The sequence below is a fragment of the Berghia stephanieae genome, chromosome 9, assembly GCF_034508935.2.
Source record: "Berghia stephanieae isolate SIO BIC M18660-M18661 chromosome 9, UCSD_Bste_1.3, whole genome shotgun sequence".
Classification (NCBI taxonomy): Eukaryota; Metazoa; Mollusca; class Gastropoda; order Nudibranchia; family Aeolidiidae; genus Berghia; species Berghia stephanieae.
This window is the reverse complement of record NC_088368.1, coordinates 44,949,020-44,962,324: the sequence shown is the minus strand read 5'-3', so window position 1 is coordinate 44,962,324 and position 13,305 is coordinate 44,949,020. Positions and strand designations below refer to the sequence as shown.

At 39.0% G+C, this 13,305-nt stretch overlaps 1 protein-coding gene across 2 annotated transcripts in view; it reads left to right on the top strand.

Moving 5' to 3' along the window:
- The window catches only part of LOC144980310 (ecotropic viral integration site 5 ortholog-like), a 239,567-nt gene that overhangs the window by 39,718 nt on the left and 186,544 nt on the right, over window positions 1-13,305 (top strand). The window lies entirely within an intron of this gene.

Genomic DNA, 13,305 nt, shown 5'->3' with positions numbered 1-13,305 from the left:
TCAGTGTGTTTCACCAACGGTTATTAAAGGTCATCCTACCACAAACGGATTTGTCCTTGACCTAAGGCTGAGCAAATCCCCGAAGTTTGTTGGGGTCAAACATGGGGGGCTTACTTAAAGGACAAGATGGCCGAGTGGAAACACCAATTTGCTTCACACCGGCAGAATCTTGGTTCGAGTCCCGATATAATTAGCTCTCGTTTTTTTGGTCTATTCGTGCTTGTATGTACTTGTATATCGACAGACCTGCCAACCAGTACGATTAATCGTATTTTAGTACGATTTTCGGACCCCGAATACGCGGATACGATTTTCGTGGATGCTAATTTTAAATGGCCATTAAGTTTTAGTTTCTCGATAAATCGATCAGAGTTTATTTTGATTTGGGATTGATGTTAGCTTTTATATAAATTTTTGTATAGTGCGCACTTTTTTTTTCACATGTGCGGACAAAATACACTTTTTTTTCTTCTAAAAATACGCTTTTTAGGGTCATGGAATACACTTTACCTCCTGGGAAGGTTGGCAGGTCTGTATCGATGGTCGGCGTATCAAACCCTCTGAAGTCCCGATTTTCACGATCGACAGATCCACACTCCCTACTTACGAGCTTCACCGCACCATATTTTATTTAATTTTGGGTGGATCAGACCGTAGCCATCGTTAACTTATAGCCTGACACTGATCAAAAAATGACGTCAAAAGACAAGTCTTTGGCCACAAAAGAAAACAAATCCTGAGTTGTATTGTATTCAATTGTTCAACCAATGGAATCACTTGTTTACTTGGGCTTTACTAACAATAGTCTTCAACAGTCGTAACGTCACTTCCTTCCTAATGACGTATGGTAACTTAGTAACACTGGCTCTAAACTATCGGAACAATGGCGGACGCCGTATGAAATATTTCTCCGGCGAGCTTAAACGCGTATCCAGAGGGGAAAAAACCCCATAAATTTGATCATGTTTTGACTTTTACACATTCTGATCACAAGGCATATGATAAGGGAATGAAAAGTTCTAGCCAGCATGAAGAATAAAAAGTAATTATTTTCTTTGTTTAGAACTAAGATGGCCGCCGTTGCCGGGCGTGTGACATCAGACTACTGAATCCAATTCACCAGACGCTGCACAAACCTTTAACATGACATCAAACTATAAGTCCTATTGGGCTCTAGTGTCAGGCTATAAGTTGATGATAGTTACGGTTACACACAGTTTTGTGTTTTGTTACGTTATACCCGGCTGGAGGAATGTTGTGAGGAAACTACCTAAGTTCACAGCATCAATAGAGGGGACGATGCCACACAGATCTTTGTTACAGACAGTATGCGCTTGGCTAAGAAGCTCACAACATTGACATCCGGACGTATAACGGACCAACACACTAAACTATGTGTAACCTTGAACGTTTATAGTCTGGTTAATACAGTTAAGTGAGAATTACTCATAAACGTGGATGGCAAAAAGCAATAACAAAGACCTGAGTGACGTCAACTTCATACTATCTATTATATTTTTATACAGCTTGTCGGCTGAGTACCTCCAGGGCTGAGAATCTTCCGCTTAAAGGCGGATTTCCGGCTAAAGGCGGATTTCCGACTAATTGATGTGTCATCTCCGCTCACCGTCATCAAATTTCCGCCTTTTTCATTTTTTTAAAAAAATTATAAAAAGACTTACCACAACCACAACATCAACATCCCTACCAACACTACTATTACATCCACCACCAAATCATCACCCCAACCACCACCACCACCACCACTGCTACAACTACCACCGCGACCACATCGCCATCTCTACTACAACCACCACATCATTATTAATACCATCACGACTACTACAACAACAGTGTACTAATTTGAATGTTGTCTCTAAACCACGTTGATTAACTCTCCCCTTACCAGCTGTTTTTCAGAATTTTCTCTGAAACATCACACGACCCAATACAAAAATAGATTATTCTTCACCCAAACAGAAAAGCAACAAGTACATTCCATGATCAACTAAATAAGCTCTAAAACACAGTCTCAAGTTTTCATAGCTGTGGCGAAAACTTTTCTTTAAATTCCATGATATATACAAAAAAAAAAAAACAAAAAAAAAACAAAACAAAACAAGAAAAAAAAAAAAAAAAAAAAAAAAAAAAAAAATAGAATAGAAAGGTAAAATTGTTGATTTTTATCGTAACGAATGTGACGATTTTTTTAAAAATGTGTGGTAAGGGAAGGGTTAAATATACGTACCATAATATTGCGTTATGGCGAAGTTCCCCAATAAGAGATGTTGTTAATAAGTTGTGGACCTAGAGTAGCTGTGATAGCCTTTGATTGAAGGATGAGATCGGGTTTTCCACGGGGAATACGGTGGATGGTCTGGAGATGGAAGGGGAGGGGGGGGGGGGGTGGAGGGGGGTGTTCGATAATCTCGCGGATTCACGTAGGGAAACGATATCCCCCCCCCCCCCCCCCCACGCACACACACACGCATACAGAGTCCAAAGCACGAATACTTAATATACATATTTTAAACTGGCACGCATAAATACAAACCTATACAGACATAAAAAGGTTCGGCCTATCTATCTTCTATCTTCGCAGCTGATCTATACATTACCCCCCCCCCCCCCCCCCCCCCCCCTTAATCAATAGTCTGTCGTTTTCGTTATGTTGGCCACCCTCCTCCCTCTCCTCCTTCTCCTCCCCCATCTCTGTGTGTATCTCCCATCTTTATCTTACCCTACCCAACCCTCCCTCTCTGGCCTCCCCTCCTTCTCCTCCTTCTCCTCCCCCAACTCTGTGTGTATCTCCCATCTTTATCTTACCCTACCCAACCCCCCCCCCCTCTCTCTCTCTCTCTCTCTCTCTCTCTCTCTCTCTCTCTCTCTCTCCCCGCTCCTGTCTTTCCTATATCTATTTTTAACCCTCTCCATATCTTCCTGCCTATATTATCCTCTTCCTCCCCCCCCTCTCTGTGTGTATCTCCCCTCTTTATCTTTCCCTACCCACCCTCACCCTTCTCTCTATCCCTATCTCTCCCTCTCTCTCTCTCTCTCTCTCTCTCTCTCTCTCTCTCTCTCCCCGCTCCTGTCTTTCCTATATCTATTTTTAACCCTCTTCATATCTTCCTGCCTATATTATATATCCTCTTCCTCCCCCCTCCCTCTCTGTGTGTATCTCCCCTCTTTATCTTTCCCTACCCACCCTCACCCTTCTCTCTATCCCTATCTCTCCCTCCCTCTCTCTTTCTCTCTCTCTCTCTCTCTCTCTTTCTCTCTCTCTCTCTCTCTCTCTCTCTCTCCTATATCTGTTTCACCCTCTCCATATCGTACTGTCTATATTATAATTATATTCTCTCTCACACCCTCTTTACCTCCCCCCCCCCACCCTCCTCTCTTTCCCTCCCTGACTCCCATTCACTATTGATCCCGTCTATATGTTACTCAACGTCTCCAAACGGTGTTATGTCAGTTATGTGACTACATGTCCAATAAATACTGTAGTCATTTTTATAGTTAGAATAACTTGTTATTTGGGAGCTTTTGGATTTTCTCACTCTGGAAGAATTTGCATAATCCTCTTCAACAGTCGTAACGTCACTTCCTTCCTCATGACGCATGGTAACTTAGTAACACTGGCTCTAAACTATCGGAACAATGGCGGACGCCCGTATGAAATAGTTCTCCGGCGTGTATAGAAGCGTATCCAGAGGAAAAAAAAACCCCATAAATTTGATCATGTTTTGACTTTTACACATTCTGATCACAAGGCATAGGAAAAGTTCTAGCCAGCATGAAAAATAAAAAGTAATGATTTTCTTTGTTTAGAACCAAGATGGCCGCCGTTGCCGGGCGGCGTGACGTCAGACTATTGAATCGTATTACAATCAGTGCTGGTGGCTTTCCTCGGACCCTCGGAAATCCGCTTGGAGTCGGAGGCTTAATTTCCTCTATAACTATAAATTTACATTTCCCCCCAATCAAATGTACTTGAAAGACTTGGTGTATGGTGGAACATAATATAGATAGTATGCGTTTGGCAAAGGAGTTCACAACATTGCCATCCGGAAGTATAACGGACCAACACACAAAACTGTGTGTAACCATGATCGTTTATAGTCAGGTTAATGCAGTTTAGTGAGAAGTATTTATAAACGCGGATGGCAAAAAACAATAACAAAGACCTGAGTGACGTCATCTTCGAACTATCTATACTGTAACGTGTACACTCTCCACAAGTTAGCTGGAAAATAAATAAATGATACATAAATAAAATTCCCTTTATTCATCCCCAGGGGAAATTTGTCTCTAGGGTCTATTCCAAGGGAAGACTGGAATAACCCAGGCGTTAGCCGCAGTGCAGCGCCGTAAATTGAGCTAGGGCGAGGTGACTTGCTCAAGGCCACACAGCGCAGCGGCGGGTGATCGAACTCGGTATCTTTCGGGTACGAAGCAAAGACCGTACCGCTGAGCCACCCCGCCCCTATTACTGATACTGATAGTGTATAAATCTCAATTGCTCTTAAAGTTGGGGTTGGCTTAGGCAGTTGTTCAATATGTGACCTCGCTCAAACGGTATTATTCGAATGATTCAGACCCAAAAGTGAATTAGAGATAGAATGATGAGAATGGACCTTAGAAGTTTTGTAAGCAGAAATAGAATTAAACTCCAGATAACGTCAGAATTAACCAGTTGATATTTGTGGCAAAGAATTCAATTTCCCTAACCGAGTGGATCCCGACATAATACCGCTTTGACACGGAGGGTCACATATTTCCTCCTTTTTCATTTTTTTTAATTTGTCATCATCAGCACTGAATATTTATAATATTATCCTCAATAAACCACGCAGACTTCATTCCAGTTCAACCGTTTTGTACTACAAGTTGTATACACTCTCTAGCATCGATATTACACACTGATATAATGCTGTGGGGAGTTAGATATACCCTCCTCCTACTCTCAACCCCCCCCCTCTCTCTCTCTCTCTCTCTCTCTCTCTCTCTCTCTCTCTCTCTCTCTCGCCCCTCTACCTTATCTGTCTCCCATTATCTTTGATATTTCACCCCTGACCCCCCCCCCCCCCCCCTTCATATCTCTTTCTCTCTCTCTATCTATCTATCTATCTATCTATCTATCTATCTATCTATCTATCTATCTATCTATCTATCTATCTATCTATTTATCTCGCCCCTCTATCCCATTTCTTTCTCACATTCTCTGTCTATCTCTGCCAATATGTTTCACCCTCACTGCTCCTCCTCATCACTGTCTCCACCCCCCCCCCCCTTCTGTGACTCCTCACTATCTTTCCTACATGCCTCTTATTCTCTCTCTCTCTCTCTCTCTCTCTCTCTCTCTCTCTCTCTCTCCCCCCCCCCCCCCCCCCCCCCCCTCTATTTCACTTCTTGTGTCTTATCCTTCCATTCAAATCATGACAGCCATTACACGTGTCACTGACCACACCACAAAATCCGGGTTCAACTTCTTAAGGTACTTTTCATTTCAAGTCGAACGCGGAAGAAGGACATTTACGTAGGTATAATGGTAGATAGGGAATTTGTCAAGTGTGGATTTCAAGGAAATTAATTCATAGCACTTTAGTTGTGGTCTACACACTCACACAAGCGCGCACACATACGCTCTCTCTCTCTCTCTCTCTCTCTCTCTCTCTCTCTCTCTCTCTTTCTCTCTCTCTCTCTCTCTCTTTCTCTCTCTCTCTCTCTCTCTCTCTCGCTCCCTCCCCCTCTCTCCCTCTCTATATCTTCCACTCTCTCCCTCTCTCGCTCCCTCCCTCTCTCTCGCTCCTTCTTCTCTCTCCCACTCTACACCCTCTCTCTCTCTCTCTCTCTCTCTCCTCTCTCTCTCTCTCTCTCTCTCTCTCTCTCTCTATCTATCTATCTATCTATCTATCTATCTATCTATCTATCTATCTATCATTCATTATAACACAATGAGTCTTGGAGTAGGGCGACGCCATGTATAGATAGTATGCGCTTCGCTAAGAAGCTCATAACATTGCCATCCGGAAGTATAACGGACCAACACACAAAACTTTGTGTACCCATGAACGTTTATTGTCAGGTTAATACAGTTCAGTGAGCATTACTCATAAACGCGGATGGCAAAAAAAACAATAACAAAGACATGAGTGACGTCATCTTCGAACTATCTATAGATAGTTCGAAGATGACGTCACTCAGGTCTTTGTTGTTGTTTTTTGCCATCCGCGGTTATGAGTTATGCTCACTGAACTGTATTGACCGGACTATAAACGTTCATGAATACACACAGAATTGTGTGTTGGTCCGTTATACTTCCGGATGGCAATGTTATAAGCTTCTGAGCCAAGCGCATACTATCTATAGTTATCGTGGGCCTATGTCATCAGAGCACGGAGTGTTTGAAGTTTTATCGGAGGAAAACTGCGGCTTCGACTATAAATATGTGCGGTATGTGGTCTAGTGGTACGACACTCGCTTTCGGATCGGAAGGTCCTGAGTTCGAGCCTCGCGCTTGGCGCATAGTTGAATCCTTGGAAAAGGGCTCTTTACTCACCGTACTCAGGTGAATAATGAGTTAACAGCGTTGTCTTTGTTCGAAAAATTGTAATATCGCCTAACAGGCGTTATGTCCCGTCCTACATGTTAAATGTTGCTGTTGACCAGGGACCCCTTGTAAAGCGCTTTGAGCACGTTTAGTGGATATTGCGCTATATAAAAAAAGCTCAATTAAAAAAAAACGAAAACAAAAAACAAAAAACTAAACTCTAACATTCACTCATCACAAAAAAGGGACAAAATAAAGAAATTGTGTTGGACATACATCCATCGATTCGAACAAAACCTACTTGTCTTGGCGTCCAAGAAATCTTCTATAATGACACTTGTAATGAGGGTTTGATCATTGTAGATGATAATTTAGGGATTATTTTGGTTGATTGATAAAAAAAAACAAAAACAACTTGAGCTTTTATATAGCGCAATATAAACTTGCTCAAAGCGCTTTACAAAGGGTCCCTGACCAACAGCAACACGTATGACATGTAGAACGAGACGTGACGCCTGTTAGGCGATAATATAACGCAGTTAACGGCCAGGTACTCATTTTACACCTGAGTACGGTGAGAGAATGTGAGTAAAGAGCCGTTTCCAAGGACTCAACTATGCGCCGAGCCGAGCGAGGCTCGAACCCAGGACCTTCCGATCCGAAAGCTAGTTTCATACCACTAGACCACATAGCCGCACATGTTTTGATAATTGTAAATCATATTTTAGGGGCTGTTTTGGTTGAATGATAAAAAATAAAGTATTTTAAAGCGTGAAACGGACAATAGCAATTGCTTGCTATCCTCTGGATAGGACGCTAGTCTATCGCAATGTACTTTCCGCCAGATCTATAAGACTCAAGTCAGCTACCCATTCAGTGCTGGGTTGACAGGGAAGGGGGGGGAAGGGGGGGGGGGGGTTCAGAAACAACCTCGATTGCACCCGGGGCCGATCTTGGCGGTCCCTTTGCGTGTGAATCGAGTGCTCTACCAAATGAGCTATCGGGCCCCCCGGTTGATTGATAAGTGAGGTATAAACATGTTTCTAAAAAGATCTAAAACTGTATTTTGTCATTGTGCAATAGAATGTTATTCAAATCGTCTGTTGGTGACTGGACGGGACGGGAGACTTACGAGTTGTCTTCAATGAAATAGATTTGAATTCAGATCGTGACAGTTTATTTTTAAAAAGTAAAAATTAAATAATAAATTTAGAAAAGAAAATGAGATTCACTGGTGTCTATTTTTTTTTTTCAATACTTCATATTTTGTCTGTATGTTTGTTTGTTTGTTCTAAAACTGTATTTTGTCATGGTGCACATGCGATAGAAAGCTATTCAAATCGCCCATTGAGTTAGTTTGGTGATTAATTAAAACTGGAGTGGACTGGAGACTCACAAGATGTCTTCAATGAAATGGATTTGAATACAGATCGTGACAGAAATTTTTTTAAAAAGTAAAAATAAAAACATAAATTAAAAAAAGAAAATGAGATTCACTGGTGTCTATTTTTTTTTTTCAATACTTCATATTTTGTCTGTATGTTTGTTTGTTTGTTCTAAAACTGTATTTTGTCATGGTGCACATGCGATAGAAAGCTATTCAAATCGCCCGGTGATATAGTTTGGTGATAAAAACTGGACGGGACGAGAGATTCACGGTGTTGTCTTCGATGAAATGGAGATTTGAATTCATGCAGGTCGTAACAGAAAAATTGATAAAAATTAAGTAATAAATTAAAAAAAGAAAATGAGAATCACTGGTGTCTATTTGTTTTCAAAACTTCATATTTTGTCTGTATGTTTGTTTGTTTGTTCTAAAACTGTATTTTGTCATTCTGCGATAGTTTGGGGATCAAAACTGGATGGGATGGGAGATTCACGATGGTGTCTTGAATGAAATGGATTTGAATTCAGATTGTGACAGAATTTTTTTTTAAAGTAAAAATAAAATAATAACTTTTTTTTTTAAAATGAGAATCACTGGTGTCTGTATTCCAACACTTTTTATTTGTATGTTTGTCTGTTTGCTCTAAAACTAACTGTATTCTGTCATGGTGCACATGCGATAGTGTTATTCAAATCGTCCGGTGATTTGGTTTAGTGATAAAAACTGGACGGGACTGAAGATTCACGTTGTTGTCTTTAATGAAATGGATTTGAATTCAGACCGTGACAGTTTATTTTTAAAAAGTAAAAATAAAATAGTAACTTTAAAAAAAAAAGAAAATGAGAATCACTGGTGTCTATTTTTTTTTCAATACTTCATATTTTGTCCGTATGTTTGTTTGTTTGTTTGTTTGTTTGTTTGTTTGTTCTAAAACTGTATTTTGTCATGGTGATATAGTTTGGTGATAAAAACTGGACGGGACGAGAGATTCACGGTGTTGTCTTCGATGAAATGGAGATTTGAATTCAAATCGTGACAGAAACATTTATAAAAATTAAGTAATAAAATAATAACTTTAAAAAAAAAAGAGAGAATCACTGGTGTTTATTTTTTTTAAACACTCTTTATTTTGTTTAAGTGATACCAGGCTGCTAGAAGCTGTGGACTGTAAAAAGTAATAAACAAAAATGAATATATAACAGCTTCAAAAAAGAACCAAATACCAAACATGGAACATTTCGGGCTCAAAACCCTTCTTCAGACAACAACGAAAAACAATAAAGACATAACAGATAACAGATATATCGGTACACCGACGAGTTGTTGGTTTTGTTCATTATTCCAGCTGTTATCTTCAGCTGAACAGCTGAAACAATGCGCATTCCAATCGGATTCAATAGTCTGTTGTCACGCCGCCCGGCAACGGCGGCCATCTTGGTTCTAAACAAAAAAAAATCATTACTTTTTATTCTTTATGCTGGCTCAGAATGTGATCAGAATGTATAAAAGTCAAAACATGATCAAATTTATGTTTTTTTCCCCCCTCTGGAAACGCTTTTATGCTCGCCGGAGAAATATTTCATACGGGCGTCCGCCATTGTTCCGATAGTTTAGAGCCATTGTTACTAAGTAACCATGCGTCATTAGGAAGGAAGTGACGTTACGACTGTTGAAGAGTATTTGGAACATTTATCCCCCTTCACAATGACTACTTACCGCATGCTGTTTAAAACACGCATGGCATTGTTGACATGCTCTTCCCATGCAATCAATCCCACACAACTAACAACAACGCATGGCTGCGTCGAACATCATGACAAATGCTCACCATCGAGATGGCTGACAGAATCGACTGTTTGGCATTGTGTGTACATGGCGGAGACACAAGTGTCACTGCCTTTGACACAACGAAATGCCAATTAATTAAGTTGGGGGGGGGGGGTTTGCATATTTTCTTCGAACAACAATGTAAAATTGAATGAATGCAAGCTTCAATTTGATGTACGAAAACAGATAAAATGGACGTTTCGGATTTCCCCTTTATCAACAAAACAGGATGAATGTAGTGTTTCATTCATCCTGTTTTGTGGGTAAAGGGGAAAACCGATACGTCCATTTTATCTGTTTTTGTATATTAAATTGATGCTTACATTCAATTTTACATTGTAGTTCATTTCTTCGGGTTTCGAGCAGCAACATTTACATGTTTTCCTTGATCAAATCAGATTTATTTCTTCTGTCTTCCGACACCACAATGAAAGCTCGCCACTCCTTTCTATGTTCTGCAGTGGATCTAAAATTTACCCCTAAACTGCCGTACCCTGGAAAATAACAAACTCGTATTTAAAAAAAAAATGTCCCAGATAGATAGATAGATAGATAGAGAGAGAGAGAGAGAGAGAGAGAGAGAGAAAGAGAGAGAGAGAGAGAGATAGAGAGAGAGAGATAGGTAGAGAGATAGATAGATAGAGAGAGATAGAGAGAGAGAGATAGAGAGAGAGAGAGAGATAGAGAGAGAAGAGAGAGAGAGAGAGAGAGAGAGAGAGAGAGAGCAAATCCCCCCCCCCCCCCCCCCCAAAAAAAAAAAAAAAAAAAAAAAAAACAACATACAAAACAAAACAAAAGAAAAACCACCCCAAAAAAAAAACAAAAAAAAAAAAAAACAAAAAAAAAAAAAACCCAAAACAAACAAACAAAATCAACGACAAAAATTAAACCAAAAAAAAAAATTTCCCAAACAAACAAAAAAGACTGAATATTTTTGGCCAGAAATCTCGTCCTTCTAATATCGCTCGATTGACAGACAGCTTGTCAAAAAACTTTCAAACCGGGGACTTCAATGACATCTTCAGTTAAGTCCCAGGTTTGAGAGTTTTTGATGTAAGCTTAGGGTCATTTTTACTGATGGGTGTTATTAGAGGGACGAGTTGTCCGGCCAAATTTTTTTTTGAAAAGAAACAAAAAAAAAAAAAAAAAAAAAAAAAAAAAGCAACACACACACACAATAAAAACAAAAACAAAACAAATCGCCTTTCTTGTCCTATTACTGAAATTCTTAACAATAAAAAAAAGTAGAAGAACATGCTTGTGGTCATGTAGTATACCGACGATCTCATTGTCCGATCATAATTGGATTCAGTAGTCTGATGTCACGCGCCCGGCAACGGCGGCCATCTTGGTTCTAAACAAAGAAAATCTTTACTTTTTATTCTTCATGCTGGCGAGAACTTTTCATTCCCTTTTCATATTCTTGTGATCAGAATGTGTAAAAGTCAAAACATGATCAAATTGATGGGTTTTTTTCCCCTCTGGATACGCTTTTAAGCTCGCCGGAGAAATATTTCCTACGGCGTCCGCCACCGCCATTGTTCCGATAGTTTAGAGCAGTTATTAAGTTACCATGCGTCATTAGGAAGGAAGTGATGTTACGACTGTTTGAATCATATTAACTCTCACGATCAGTCGGTCAGTCTTGTCGGTCAAAACGCTATTTGATGTTTGCAATACGTTTTGGCGATTCACAATGTCAAGGTCAAATTAAGGACCAATCATGGAAAAACATTCTTGTCTTTGTTTTTTTTTTTCCCCCCTTTCCTTCCATCTTTCTTTCACTTTTTTTTGTTCCTTTCTCTTTTAATGTACTGGAAATTGTTTTCAGTTCTTTTACCCCCCCCCCCCCCCCCCCCCCGCCCACCTCCGCAATGCACATCTTAATGCCTTGATCACAATTCTTAAACAAAGAAAAGACTGACAAATTGGTCACTTTTTTCTTTCTTTTTTTTTTTTTTCTTCCTTTGTAGTGTTTGGTTTGTTTTAACCACTTAACCGCCGTGATCCAGAAGAAAAAAAAACCCGCGTATTCTAAAAAAATTGGCCAGAAAACTCGACCTTCATATATCGATCGATTTAAATGAACCTCATCTTGGAAAAAAAAAACATAAAAAAACCTCTCAAACCTGGGACCTCGCGAGGTCTTCCTTAAAGTCCCAGGAATGAGAGTTTTTTAAAGTTTTTTTTTTCAAGATGAGGGTCTTTTAACTTTTAAATCGATCGATATTTGAAGGACGAGTTTTGTGGCCAAATTTTAGAAAACGCGTCTTTCTGGAGTACGACAGTTGAACTGGACTGGTTTAAAGGGGTTGTACGTCCATAAAACACAAATCATGACAGGTTGGAAATGGACGGACGCGACAGGAAGTGGTCCAGTTGTAAATTTGTCACCTGTTTGTCCAGTCACATGACTTCATGATTTCGTGCTAAAAATAGAGTAAAAAAATAAAAGTGAACGCGGTGGTGGTATATATAGATAGAATGAAGTTGACGTCACTCGGGTCTTTGTTATTGTTTTTTTTTTTTTTTTTTTTTTTTTTTTTTTTTTGCCATCCGCGTTTATGAGTAATTCTCACTAAAGTGTATTAACCAGACTATAAACGTTCAAGGTTACACGTAGTTTTGTGTGTTGGTTCGTTATACTTCCGGATGGCGCTGTTGTGAGCTTTTCAGCCAAGTACATACTATCTATAATGGTTCTTTCTTTTTTTTTTTCTATTCAACAAACGTGTCGTAAGTTCCAATCCTCGTGACTTTTGTCGTGAATATGTAAAGTATACAAGATTTTTCTTTTTTGTACATTAGTGTTGTTGTTATTATTATAATTATTCTTACTATCATCATCATCATCATCATCATCATCATCATCATCATCATCATCATCATCATCATCATCATCATCATCTCATTATTATTATTATTATTATTATTATTATTATTATTATTATTATTATTATTATTATTATTATTATTATTATTATTTTTATTATTATTATAAATTATTATTATTATTATTATTATAAATTATTATATATCATCATCATCATCATCATCATCATCATCATCATCATCATCATCATCATCATCATCATCGTCATCATCCATCATCATCATCATCATCATCATCATCATCATCATCATCATCATCATCATCATCATCTCTTGTCATCATCATCATCATCATCATCATCATCATCATCATCATCATCATCATCATCATCATCATCATCGTCATCATACTCGTCATCATCATCCTCGTCATCACCATCATCATCATCATCATCGTCATCATCAATTGCTCTGTTTGTGACGAATGACTTTGCAACACAGTTGGGACTTGATTGATTGATTGATTGATTGATTGATTGATTGATTGATTGATTGATTGGTTGATTGATTGATTGATTGATTGATTGATTGGTTGATTGATTGATTGATTGATTGCTTGATCAGTGGATTTGTTGATCGATTGATGGGTCGATTAATTTATTGATTTGTTGATTGATTTATTGTTGGTCAATTAATAGACACTTAGATA